We start from the raw sequence: 12,869 nt of genomic DNA on the forward strand, positions 1-12,869 counted from the left end.
GGTAAAGTTTTGCAATAAATGGGGCTAGTACACGGGTTCTACAGGACTTTTTATTATCGGAGCCATTTAACAAAAGCTGAACACAGGAAATATCTCCTACATTCAGCCAAGTACTGCAGTCCCCATAATTCTTAATAGGGACATCAGTTTTAAACTTTATCAAAACTTTGAAAGCTTTTTGGAACTTGACCAGTGATGGCAAATGCGATCTAAAGTTAGCCAGAGTTGCCTAAGGCTATCTCTTTGCTATTTTTTGATCTTTGGATCCCTCCCTACTTATAATTACACATGAGCGTCCCTATAGCAGGGCATGCAATGTAGGTAGGCGGAGTCCGAATCCAGCAGTAAAGTGACAGCATGGTGTGGCATAGAGCTTAGCACAGCTGCCTTACAACACCACTAGGGTCATGGATTACATTTCCAACATGGGCTCTGTGTTGAGTTTGTATATTCTCCCTGTATTTTCTCCAGGTGCTCTGGTTTCCTCCCACAATCCAAAAATATATTAATAGGTTAAATGGCTTGACAAATTTAACCCCAGTGTGTATGCATCTGTATGTAAGGAATATAGACTGTAAGCCCCATTGGGGCAGGAACTGGAGTGAATGACTAAATATAAAAAATGAACAAATAAAAAACTGTCAATCAAATAATTAAAACGATTACTTTACTTTTCACGTGGAAAGGCTTATATTGGAATCATTGCCCCAGCAACAGAATTGGATAAATAGGCACACACACTTTCTTACTGCCAGGTTAAGTGGCGCAGAGAAACAATAGTTTCTAGGGCCTTACTGCCACAATGGTAAAGAGGCCCTTAACATGGAAGAAAATACTGTATATAGCGCATGAAAAAGCACACCAATCATTTCCGTTTATTATGGATATAGGATACATATAAAATATATCCTAAGGAGGGGAGCCATAGAGACAGACATACGTTATAGATGCCCCAACATCGCAGATACATGCTTCACATCATCCACAAGTCATGAACAGAGGGCCAGCAGCGATCCTCCCAGACACTAAATCATAAACTTCATGTTTTTGGTATTTCACATTCTAGCCACAGTTTCAACATCCCACATCCCGTGACATTATGGAATGATAAATCAGCAGGCGTGACAGCTCCCTTGTAGAGACTGGTACGAACCTAGGATCTGCCACAGCCAACACCCACAGCTTCTGCCAGATGTCTTCATAAGGTCGGCTGCTTTAACCCTACAAATGGAACAAGGAGTAACACTCTGCTACATGACACCGAGAGGGGTGCCGGAATTCACTGTTGTCAAGATTAGTGAAAGATAATTTTGCAACCAGAAACATTCGATAGTAAGAACAGTGGCTTTATATATTCAAGACAGCACATGAAAAAATAAATAAAATAGACCTTTGGATGCCATCCATTATTTTAACATTGCAGTAACACAAGTAGTTTGCACAAAAAGACTTTGAAAAAAAGTTGGGTTTACGAATGTAGAGGGAACTGTTCCCCACAGTGGATAAAATGAAAGTTTTGACAGATAATTTTATTTTAGTGACTGAAGAACACATGATTAGGTATTACACTGCAACAAAAGGGTTAAAGTTAAAGGACAATACTTAGTAAGTATGGAGACAAAAAATTAGTAATGTGCTAGAGGCTATTTAAAACTGACAGATGAAAATCGCCATTATTGCAACAGACTGCTCATGTTTATTGAGACAGGTACTAGGAAACAAAAGTGAAAACCTATACAGGTAGATATGTATAAGTATGTGGCCCAAAATTGTTTAAAAATTGTTTTCATTCACATATTGGCACAAAGAAGCAAAGTTTGTATGCAGAAATGTAACAGCTTTAAATACTTTGCTTAATGCTGAAGCTGCATACACACACGATTTTGTTACCAACGATTTTATGAACGATTTTCTGTCAGATTATCTGTCAGATTTTTGAAGTGTAATGAACAATTTTTTGAACTACAAACGATTTTTGCATATTCCCTTAATGAAAATCGTTCAGTTGGTCAGTCTGCCTGAACTACAAACTACACACTACAAACGTGAACGCGCATGAACGATAATCTTTCATCGTTTTAACTCAGAAAGTGAACGATTTTTTCAACGATTGAACGATATAGTTATTGATAATCGTTCAAAAAAATCGTTGTTAGGGATGTGCGCCGACCCCCGTGTTTTGGTTTTGGATCTGGATCTCCCCTGGTTTTGGATCTGGATTGGTTTTGCCAAAACCCCACCTCTGTGTTTTGTTTTCGGGTTTTGGTTTTGGTTCTGAATTTTTTCTTAAAAAAAAAAAAAAAAAAAACAGCAAAAAATCACTAAAAATGGGCCTTTTCTTGTTCCTACAGTATGAATAACCTCAATAAAATTTATTTCCAGTCATTTCCAATCAATTTTGACCACCTCACAATATAATTTTTTTCATCTAGTTAAGGCCAAAAGGTTGCCCCAGCTAGCTGGCTGACTAAGTTAAGTGACACAGTGGGCGGCACCAACATGTGGCAGTTAGGCTTCCAATTTCCAACACGGATACAGTGTGTAATACAGTGTGGGTTGAATACACCAATAGTGCACTTACTGTGACAGCAGTGTTGGCAGAGCGGGGTTGCTGACGGTGTCCTCAGTACATGGAATGGCAGTGCTGGCAGTGTCCTCAGTGCAGGGTATCGGCGGTGTCAGTAGAGTGGGGGTGCCAGTGGTGTCTGCAGTGCAGGTCTGCTGGCTGTGTCGGCAGAGCAGGGGTTGCTGACGGTGTCCTCAGTATGTGGAATGGTAGTGCTGCGGTGCTGGCAGTGTCCTCAGTGAAGGGTACTGGCGATGTCGGCAGTGCGGGGGTGCCAGCGGTGTCCTCAGTGCAGGTTTGCTGACAGTGTCGGCAGTGCAGGGGTGCTGGTGGTGTCCTCAGTGAAGGGTACTGGCGATGTCGGCAGTGCGGGGGTGCCAGCGGTGTCCTCAGTGCAGGTTTTCGGCAGTGCAGGGGTGCTGGTGGTGTCCTCAGTGTGGGAGTGCCGGGAGTGTGGGTGTCGCTGACGGTGTTCCCAGTACCTGGGGTAGCAGTGCAGGGGTGCCGGCAGTGGTGGTGTCGGCAGCGGGGGATGCTGCCAGTGGGGGTGCCGGCAGCAGGGGGGGGCGGCGGTGTCAGGCAGCGGGGTATGGCAGGTGCCATCTTTTTTTGCTTCCTGTGTGCATATTACATGGGCTTAATGCTGATTGGCTGAGAGAGCCGTCTGTCATGGCTCTCAGCCAATCATTGTTAAGCCCACTCAATACCAAACCTCGCGACCAGACAGCGGGATCGCGAGGTTTTGCCTCAGGTGAGCGACAGATTTCCCGTCGCTAGCCGGGTCTTGCGCATGCGTAAGCCGGTGCCGGCTCCGTCGTGTGCATGCGCTGTGGGCCACCATCGACCCGGTTGTGAGCACTCAGCACTTGCGACCTGGTCTGAATCAGGCCCACGGTGTATACCTGCTGAACCCTGTACTGTGCTCTGCTTTGTATTTGACTTGCCTTTTACAAAGTGTGTTCTACGTGCAAGTGTGTGCTACCTGCAGTCTATCCTGTTCCTGAATTCTGTGCTGATGGAACCCTATCGGTATAGAGTGTTAGTCGCCTATGCTGGGGTCAAGGTGATGAAGGAGAGGGCCCAGCGAAGGAGGAGAGCATGTTGGACCAAGGAGTGGCTGCTGCAAAGGGATACTCGCTCTCACGTCCCTGCTGATGGAGATCAAGGAGAACAACCCGGATGACTACCGCAACTACCTGCGCATGGATGACGGCACCTTCCAGGAATTGCTGAGTATGGTGACCCCCCACATCTGGAGGCAGGACACAAGGCTGCTGAGGGCAATCCCTGCTGAAGAGAGGCTGGTGGTTACCCTGAGGTACCTGGCTACAGGAAGGTCACTGGAAGACCTGAAGTTTAGGACCCTCATCTCCCCTCAGTCCTTGGGTGTCATCATCCCGGAGACCTGCAAGGCTATTGTTAAAGTGCTGCAGTACCAGTATTGCAACGTAAGAAAAAAAAAAAAAAAAAAAACACATTTCTTTCTTGTGAAAGAAAAAAACGTTCTTTTTTTTTTTTCACTCTTTAAATACCAATATTGTCAGCCAATAAGGCTGCATTAAAAACACTGTGCCAACAACACTGCAGAGTAATAAATACATTTTTTGGTGTTTTTTTTATATATAAAATTATGCATACAAAATGTAGAAAACAGCATTATCATCAAATTTTATCAGTCCCAATAGCTAGGCTGCAGTATGGTATACGGTGGGTCAGGTGCCAGATTGAACAGGCCAATACACACATGGCACAAGTACAGACTGTGGCCCCGGTTTCCATCAATCTGTACTTGCGCCATGTGTGTAGTGACCTTGTCCAATCAGCATCATCACCACCGTATACCACACAGTACCTATTGGGAGTGATACAATTTGGTGATAGTACAGGCAACAATAATAAAAAAAAATACATTACATCTTCAAAAAATAGGGCAAATCATCTTCTGCCTCCAGCATGGCAGTGTATTGGCATTATGTTTTTGTCGCAAACGAGGCTTTTGCTTTACATGAACATGTGATGAAGCCATTTGCACAGAGGGGCCTGACCAGAAAGAAGAGGATCTACAACCATCGTCTATCCCGGGCACGGCGCATTGTGGAAAATGCGTTGGGAATACTGAGTAACTGGTTCCACATTTTCCACACCACCATAAACCTACGTGTGGACAAGATAGACTGGGTCGTGATGGCGTGCGGTGTGCTGCAAAACTTTTTGCGAAGAAAAACTACACAAAAGGGACCAGTCACAGCTAGGCCAGAAGATGCAGGACATCCTGAGGAGATTGCCCAGTTTACATCAGTGTCTGCACCACCAATTCAAACAACATCGACAGCACGTGCAGGTGAGGGAGGAGTATATGGCTTATTTCATGGACCAGGTGCGGTGCCATAGCAGGAGGACTGTCTGAGATAACTGACTAAGGTGGACATTTCGGATTTTTCGAAAATGTTTTTATTTTATTTTTAAAGATTTTGGTGTATGAACTATGGGCCTGATTCAGACCCGCTCGCGAGCGGGTCGATGTTTGGACACTGCGCATGTGCACGCCGGAGCCGGCTCCGACGTATGCATGCACGAGACCCGGCTAGCGACGGGCGCTCCGTCGCTCCGGGTCTCGCACCAAAAGGGGGCGGTTGTCGATATTGATCGACAGCTCACCCCGTTTTGGAGGCGGGCAGGGGGTGTGAAAGGCCAAACGGAGGCATTCCCGACGGAAAGCCTGCCATTTGGGGACGGACCCACTGACATCACGAGTGATGTAAGTGGTGAGCTTCCGGCTCTATTAAGAGCCAGAAGCTCACTGGGGCTTGCGGGAACGACACCCTACCACAAGGGTCTCGTCACAAGCCCCGATGGTCGCGATGGTCAAGACCATCGCAACCATCACCTGACCGCTCGCAATAGCTGTGGGTGGTCACCCACAGCTAAGCGAGCGGCCAGGAGGCCGCACAAAAAAAACAAAAAACCCTGATTCAGAGCGAGCGCTCTTTCAGAGCGTCCGGCTCGGAATCAGGCCCTATGTCTCTACTTACCAAAACATCCTCAGATGATACACTCACTTCTGCCGTCTCCTCTTCTCACTCTTTTTAGGTACATTTCAGTGTGTTTGTTCATGTTGTGGTGTTGTAATATTTATTTTTACAGGGTTTTAATATATTTGGTATGGTGTTTTAATATGTTTGTTATGGTGTTGTAATATTTTCTAGGTAATTAATAGGTGGCCCATGACATTGGTGGACACTGGACAGTGAGTAGGTGGTGTATAATGCAGGACCCAGCCACTGCCAGCCTCATATAGGTGGGCGGTGGCTGGGTCATGCTTTATACTTTTAGGGGGACAGAGGGTGGGTGACATTGGTGTCTAGGTGGGTGGCTCACATTGGTGAACAGGGTGTATAATGCATGACCCAGCCACCGCCCGCCTCATATAGGCGGGTGGTGGCTGGGTCATGCATTTATGGGTGGACAGTGGGTGGCTCACATTGGTAGACAGTGGTTATTTACAGGTGCATCAATGCAGCGGCAATACTCACCATAACACAGAAATCCAGACTTGGGTGTGCAGGCTGAATCGCGTCCTTCTCCTTCAAATCACGATACTGCAGAAGATGGCGTTTGGGCGTGTACAGGGATCTGTCAGTCATGTTACAGGACGTACGATAGATCATGCGATAGATCGTGAGTAAAAAGTACTCACGACCTGCACCAAACAGTGTACGAGATCAGCAAATCTGCCCTACAGCACGGCAGATCTGAAGATGCGATGCATGACCTGCAGGTACGCGCATCGGCATCGTGATCATGAGTGGACACTCACGATTTGGGCATATTTTACACGATTTGTCATCACGATGCGTCGGAATCGGGCAAATCGTGTAAAATATCGGCAAGCGTGTAGGTACCATTACAGCCTGGAACTCTCCAGTCTTGGCACATTTTAAGGTCCCATCATGCCCATCAGCCACAAATCACAGCCCATACTGGGACTTGTAGTTCCACAACAGATGGAAAAGTTTGCCTTCTTCTGGTGTGGAAGAAAATAGGCTATTATGGGCTTATGTGACTTCACCTTGCTTCATCTAAAATTTAGATGAAGTAAAGTGAAGTCACATTATCCCATAATAGCCTAGATTCTAAAACAAAACTTCACCACCAGTGGACCAGGACCCAGATACGATCCAGTCCCATGATCCCAAATCCCAAACCGCCCACTAAATCAAACAATTTTGTATGACACTGTTAAACAATCATCTCGTCCAATGCAATAAAATGTAGATTATAACATTTGTTGATAATCCTATCATATTAGGGGGAAATGCTTCATTTAAAATAAATGTAATGATGCTGACTGAATTGGTGTGTATTTTAATTAGGGATGTGTGCCAACCCCCGTGTTTTGGTTTTGGATCTGTATCTCCTTCAAGGTTTTGGATCTGGATTTGGTTTTGCAAACCACCCTCAAGTGTTTTCGTTTTTAGATATTTTAAATAAAAAAATAGCTAAAAAGTTTTAAAAACAGCTGAAATAATGTAATTTATGCAATCCAAAATCCGAAATTCGGATTTAAAATCAGAATTCCGAACCGCAAAAAGATCAGAACCACGACCCGAATCTCCTCAGGAGATTAGAACCGCGACTCGGATTTACCGGGATTCATGAAATTCGGGTGGATTCGGATTTCTGGAGAACCGAACCGCACAGCTCTAATTTTAATTATATGATTAAAGTCTAAACTATCCTACAATAAGTATGTACTATAATGTATTTGTACAGTTTTGGCAACATACACACTAGCAAATGATGGTCACACCCGTTTTGCATTAAAAGTGCCTGTACTGTAAAGCGCATTTTAAAAACACCATTGGGTATGATCCATTATATCAATGCTGCAGAAAAGTGTGAGGCACCCATTTTAGGAGTTACATAATAATTAAAAACAACTGTATTAAAAACAATCGTACACTGAAAAACAAGAAAAACTGATGCATGTGTTGTCATTTTTAGCTAAAATAACAAAAAATTTAACTAAGGTCTAATCGGAAGTGTGCTGAAAAAATCATCACGACTTCAAATGATATTAGACTTAACTGGTCTAGTGCGCACTTTCCTAAACTCCGCCATTACAGTTCAGGTTTTAAGGATATCCATGCCCGAGCCCAGATGGTTAACTCAAATTGACTGAGGTACTAATTAAGTCACCTATGCTCAAGCATGGATATCCTTAAAACCTGGACTGTAATGGCGGAGTTTGGGAAACTCTGGACTAGTGTCTAGTGGTCAGGACGTTCTGCTGCTGACCAATGCTTTCCGCAGACAGCACATAAACAAAATCTAGTACAAAAGGACAAACATTAATCACTGAGATTTAGGGCGGGATGTAATAGAGATCAAGTCTGCTGGAGGTGCGGGATGCAGACTGATCTCGATAGTTTTTTGAAAGTTGCAGTCATTTACAAGGCACTTTCGGCTTTGCCTTGTAAATGCTTTAAAAAGAACAAATCGAGATCAGTCTGCGTCCCGCACCCCCGGCAGACTCTATCTATTATTTTCTAATGATAAAGTTGCAGAGTACTCCATTTCCTAGTTTCTCTCTAGCAGGTCATTGACTGATTTTATACAAACACAATATTCTTATGTCTATTTCTGCCAATTTAGAATTTTAGTATTGTATCAGTCTGATGTACAGTATGCCTCACATTCCATACTGCGAGATCCAATTCCCATTTCCCCATTAACACACTGTGTTTTAGTTGATGGACAGACTTCTTTGTACTCCCGACAGGTTTCGCCTTTCACTGCACACAGTTAAGCAAAAACAACTATATTTTGAGAATTATTTTAACAAAAGAACTGGTGGAATTCATTATCAGTGAAACCCAGCAATGTGTTTTCTATCTGGTAACCCCAGGACCTGTAAACTTATGTGACCAGGCTCCTGAGGATCCTATCCAGAGGTAGTATTATTAACTTAAGACTTGGGTCCTCTCTCCTAGATGGTCATAAAGGATGGTGGAGGCAGTTGAACAATGACCACATCTGACAGTGCATGTGGTCATCATTTGGACTGTCCAAAGACAAATCCATCCATACACAAAAGTCAAGCAAAATCAGACCTCTCAGCTGTTGAGCAGAGAGGCCAGAACACCTTGTGTACCGGCACCTTTATTGTACGGACATTGCCAAAATGCAGTTTATACTGGGTATATTTACTAAAGTGAAAGTTTTTACAAGTGGAGAGGTTGCCCATAGCAACCAGATTCTAGCTATTATCTTCTAGAAGGTGCTAGTTAAATGTTAAGTAGAATCTGATTGGTTGCTATGGGCAACATCTCCATTTCTAAACTCTCACTTTAGTAAATACACCCCTAAGAGTTGCTCATATGTTCAATTCACAACTGTTCATAGAAGCCAGGGGTGACACATATAAACCACTGCTATTTCTCGACATCTGTTTTTCTAAAGACTGCAGTTCCTATGACGAAAATATATCCCGAATGTAAATATTTTTCTGTGCAGTTCCTTATTACTATAGAACACATGGAATTTTAAGTTCTGTCAGTCTTATTATCTACCATGCCTTTAAAAAAGGGATAATATGCAATGACACTGCAAAGCCAAGCTTCAATCCCACCTTATAAACAAACGTAATCTTGCTGATACAGGCCCACCCCAAATATGCCATAAAATGCACTCTACATTTCATAACAATCATATCAAACAGTCTATACAAAAATATACATTTGTCAAATAAAATAGCATTTTCGTGTTGTGATATTTTTTTAGCACCAATCCCTGGGAACTGGAAATTTTTATTTTGCCTCTAATGGGCTTGACTGCACAGAGTTAATTAGATATTTGTATTAGTTTTAATAAGCCAGACATTTGTCATATCTAACTCACTTCCTGTGAGCCACCACTAGTGACAGATATTCCCAGGATTTCCTAGGTGACCAGACAACATTAACAAAATGCCATATGTATGTTATTATTGGATCTCCGACCCATCAAATGCCTTTGTTCACATACTGGCACCTGTAGGTCCCTCCTCCCTTGTAGATGTATCTGGCATTTGTTAGAAAAGACTCATCTGTACTGGTCTGCAATGAATCTCTGGCACTGAAGGAGTTGTTTGGCTCTTTCTAACCCATTTACTGGTCATTTATATAATCACACTGTTCTGCAAGTATGCACCCTTACATAAATACCTTGCTGGAAATGATAAGAAAAATGTTCCAACTCTGGCAATTTCTAAATTCCAGACTGATCTGGAATGCAGGGATTACAATTAGAGATCTTCTGCAGACAGTTAACGTAAAACTATCATGAAATTTTTTGTTGCTGCTTAAGAGGTATGTACGCAATTTAATTTAAAGCAGATTCTGAAAATCAGGTTAATTTACTTAATATTACAGCCATGCATGTGGATGAACACAGGAGTCTATGAGCTCAGGGCCTGATTCAGGTTGGTTTGCAAGGCTGCGTTCCCACGCACCCCACTCGCTGCGAAAATATGCTAATGAATGCAATCGCACAGGAACCGCAGCTCTATACCAAGACACCCACCACTGTATAAAGCCGCCCACTTCTCATGACATGCATCCGCAAGTCAGCGATAACATCGGAACCATCCGCACAGTTGTGGTTGACCTGACCCTACAGCAGAAACTGCTAAACTTCCTGTCGCCATCTAGACTTCTGCCAGCGTGTTCTATCGCAGGGGCTTAATTATGCACGCCCCTGTAACGGTGTTTAAACGCCCAGGCACGTCTGCGTTTCTCTGACAACCCCCCCGTTACCACCCTCAAACCGTCACTTCTTGTCAATCACTGTGTGAGGACTCTGCGTGCTCACTGCAATCTCTTCCCGATCACAGTGGCCAGTTCTCACACGCGCACTGCGTCTTATATGCATGCGCAGAATGCAAACATCGGCTGGCTGCGTGCGAACGCAACCTTGCGATCCAACCTGAATCAGGCCCTCAATCCATTTATCCGCAATTTACTCGCGGGTGCAAGTATGACTAAATGCCGCACTTAAAGTTCCCCAAATTTGTGTATTTTTAGCGCAGCCAACCAGGGCTGCACACAAAAATCACTCCCGAATATGGGGCAAGATAAAGCTGCAAGGGGGTGAATCCCGATGCCGTTGCCGGCGTTTATATCCCATTGCAACAGAAACTTCATCGGTTTGAGCCCTATTTGCTAATTTGTCTTTCAAATGGTGCAAAATGGATTGGCCAGTACTATTAAGTTTTTGATATACAAAAATGTTACTTTAATAAATGATTATTGAAAACACATATGTATTATTCAGCTTTCTATTTGCAGTGTTCATCCTGACATGCATATAAATGTACATTTTTCTTTTCTCTTCCAGAAAAATGCAGATATGACTTTTCTTAAAAAAATCCATTTATTTGAATGACGCAATAGAAGCCCAGTCATATAAAGAGACTGGTGTTTTAGGAGCATCTATCAAAGAGCCGTAAACACGCAAAATGAAAAGTCCTGGACCCTGTACACTGAAGGAAACCATATACAGGCAGCATCCACAACACGCGACCAGAACTTCTAGACACAATAATAATTATGCACAGAAATGTCAGTTATGGAAATTCCAAATAGTTTTCTTTAAAAAAAACCTCAACCCATGCTAGGGCACCACTGTTTGCGTAGTGGCAAGCATTACTGCCTCGCAGCACGAGTTTAATTCCTGACTAAGGTATGATCTTCTCCCACTGTTTGCATTGGTTTCCGCTCACCACTCAAAAACATACTGGCAGGTTAATTGAAGCCTGGATAAAAAAAAAATAACCCTAGTGCAGAGGTTCCCAAAAGCGGTCCTCAAGGCACCCCAACGATCCATGGATCAGCATAGATGGTTAAAGACTGAGGTACTAATTAAGTCACCTGTGCCCAAGCATGATTATCCTTAAAACCTGGACGGTTAGGGTGCCTTGAGAATTGAGTTTGGGAACCTATGCCCTATTTACTGGGTATATGTGCCCATGTGGCAGAGAATATGAAGGGAATACTGATTGTAAACTCCACTAAGACAGGGACTGATGTGAATGACCGAAATATTCCCTGTAAAGCGAAGTGGAATATGGGGGAGATTTATACAATTTTGGAGATAAAGTGGGGAGAGATAAAGGACCTAGGGCCTGATTCAGACCCACTCGCGAGCGGCTGTCCGCTCGCAAGTGGGTCGATGGTGTACACTGAGCATGCGTACGACGGAGGGAGCTCCGTCGTGCGCATGCGCGAGACGCGACGAGCAAAGGACTTTCCTTCGCTCGTTGTGTCTGATCAAAGGGGGCGTGCTGTCGATGTTGATTGACAGCACGCCCCCTTTGGTGGGTGTGCCGGGGGCGTGCCTCCCAGACGGGGGCGTTCCCAAGGGAACGCCTACCGTTAGAAGCCGGCCCACTCTCTGATAGAGCCAAAATCACTCCAGGGCTTGTGGTCGAAAAACCCGACCACAGGCTTCTGGTCGCACTGGCGATGGTCGCGATGGTCAAAACTATCGCGACCATCATTCTGCACGCTCGTATGTGCTGTGGGTGGTGACCCACAGCTATACGAGCGTCCAGGAGGACGCTCCATTTTTATGGAGGACGGCCCTCATTCAGAGCGAGCGCTCTGCTCAGAGCGTCCGGCTCTGAATAAGGGCCCTGGTTCAGAGATGGACGCTAATGCGATTGGGCTGCGATTTTGCACGGAACATAGCTGCGAAAATATGCTAATGTCCGCAAAGATCACCAGAGCATAGACACGCCCACTGCTGCCTTTAAACCTGCATGAGACGACGCATACCTGCGTAAATAACGGTAACATTGCCACACAAGGGTGGCCATCTTGCCTTAGCGGCAGGTCTGACCAGCCACAACCTTGGGAGCTCTCCTGGCACGCAGAGCTACGTATGCATTCGCACTTGGCTAATTTATGCACGCCCATGTAACGGCGTTCAAACGGACAGGCACGCCTGCGTATTTCTGACCACTCCCCATTACCACCCCCAAACGCTGACAACCAGTCACTCACTCCGAGATGGATTCCTACACATGTCCGTGATCCCTGCGCACGAGCAGTGCGGCTTATACGCATGTGCAGCGGCAAACAATTGCTCAATCTGCACGAGAATCGCAATAGTGTCTATCTCTGAATCAGGCCCAAAGTACCAACCAATTGGCTCCGGTCACTGTTTTAGCACAGCCTAAAAAATGACAGTTAAGAGCTGACTGATTGGTACTTTACCTTTCTCCAAGCTTTGGTAAATCTCCCTTCTGTGTGCTCTATATAAA

At 44.5% G+C, this 12,869-nt stretch overlaps 1 protein-coding gene across 2 annotated transcripts in view; it reads right to left on the reverse strand.

Moving 5' to 3' along the window:
* The window catches only part of BNC1 (basonuclin zinc finger protein 1), a 198,949-nt gene that overhangs the window by 171,434 nt on the left and 14,646 nt on the right, over nucleotides 1-12,869 (reverse strand). The window lies entirely within an intron of this gene.

This window comes from Taudactylus pleione, unplaced genomic scaffold, assembly GCF_031769625.1.
Source record: "Taudactylus pleione unplaced genomic scaffold, aTauple2 ptg000129l, whole genome shotgun sequence".
Classification (NCBI taxonomy): domain Eukaryota; kingdom Metazoa; phylum Chordata; class Amphibia; order Anura; family Myobatrachidae; genus Taudactylus; species Taudactylus pleione.